The following is a 1,913-nucleotide window of genomic DNA, read 5'->3' as shown; positions in this document are numbered from 1 at the left end:
TCTTTGGCTATGTGTATTTTCACTAAAAAAAAAGGTTGAGAAGTTAGAGGGTTGATATGTTGTGGGGTTGTTAACCAAAGTCATAAAACAACATGTGTACTTCTGTTTCATGAGAAACTATTTGTTCTGTAAGCCTTCACCTGAAGTACAATTAAAAGAAAAAAAATAAAAGAATGTCAACTCTGGGAAAAAAAATTTATAAAGAAATTAAATAGCTAATGATTAAATAAATTATGGCATTAAGAACAATAGAACAATATGTAGCTGTGAAAATGCATTCACTAGAGTTACATTTCTCAATCCAAATCTTAAAAACATAATGTCGGGAAAAGAGCTAATCGAGTAATTACAATTTGACATAATACTGAGGCTTCAAAGGTATTCATATTTTACATTCACAATTATTTGGTAGTTACTAGTGTTCATTGTATATTCTGTATGATTTGGCAATTATTAAATATTTATAGAATGTATTTTAATCCCTTAAATTGCTTTTAAAGCACAGTTTACAGACATACTATCCCTCAACAGTCTGACCCACAATCAATCATGGGGATGGCGTAGGACCAGGCAGTATTTCATTCTGTGGTGCATGGAATTGCCATGAGTAGGGAGTGGCAAGTTGGGGCACTTGATGGCAACTAACCACAACATCTCTCAGCACTTTGAAACACTGTCCCTTTTAACTTTAGAAGTGGAACATATTGCCATTTTTTGGCTGAGTTCTAGATGAAGTTGTTTGCATTTAGGCATCATATTCCATGAAAAATCTTTATCTTGAAATTCAAGATTTGCATCAATTTCCTGGTGTTTAGAGCTGCAGCATTTCAATATACAAAAGGAGCCAATGAGATTGATTTGTTCATAAGGGTGAGGAGATAGTCAGTCCACTGAAGTAGTTCCTGCAGTATTTTTATCAGTATTATTGAAACACATGCGCATACCCCAAGAAGTCCACATTGAAGAACTACATTCATTTGAATGTATGAGTTCTGGTGCCTTGGACGATGAAAATAGTCCTGAAGTTCAATAAAGCTGAGCAATAAAGCAGTTTTATTTAATCAAAGGCACACTGTTTTACAAGACGTTTGAGAAACAGAGTATGGGATTAAAAAGTGTCAATTCAGTTCAAAAGAAAAATAGAACATCTCGTATGTTGAAATTTATGAGCAGAGACTGAGGGTCTATAATGGTGAGTTACATCCACAGCCCTCAAGATATTTGGGTTGACTGTGTGTAATAAAAGTCAGGGTTAATATCTCAAAAACCAACAAAACAAAAACCTGTAGCCATCGAGTTGATTCTGACTCTTGGTGACCCCATGTGTTACAGAGAGGAACTGTGCTTCTTAGGGTTTTCTGGGCTATAATCTTTATGGAAGATTGCCAGGGTTTTCGTGGAGGTCCTTCTTTTGTGGCACCACTGGGTGGGTTCAAAGAGTCAACTTTTAAGGTAGAAGTTGAGCAAAAACTGTTTGTGTCATATCAAATACTGTTTGATTTTAATTCAGGGAAAGATCTCATCTGCTTAGGTTATCTATAAAGCTTTCCCAAAATAAGTGGCTTCACATTTGGTTTTAGAAATACATTTGGGATTGTACCAGGTGGAAATAAGCACCGCCAGGGAAGGCAACTCCAAGCAGAGGAAGTAACTTGAGAAAAAGCATGGTGATGGTGCCCCATAAGCTAAGGGAGAGAAGCGAAAGAGACTCCTATTTATATACAATTAAGTCAGTGTTTCTCTAATTAGCAGCAATTTCTACATTCAGGTATTACTGACTTTTCCTGTACCCATTTCAGAGATATTCTTAACTAAAGTAAACTTTGGGTCTGGACTTGTCTTCTCTCTTTCCCAAAGTGTTAGTTGGTAAACAAGAATAAAATGGCTTTTATTGACTACCGATAAGGTTCAAG

The sequence above is a fragment of the Trichechus manatus genome, unplaced genomic scaffold (genome assembly GCF_000243295.1).
Source record: "Trichechus manatus latirostris isolate Lorelei unplaced genomic scaffold, TriManLat1.0 scaffold00236, whole genome shotgun sequence".
Classification (NCBI taxonomy): domain Eukaryota; kingdom Metazoa; phylum Chordata; class Mammalia; order Sirenia; family Trichechidae; genus Trichechus; species Trichechus manatus.
This window is presented reverse-complemented; position numbering follows the sequence as displayed.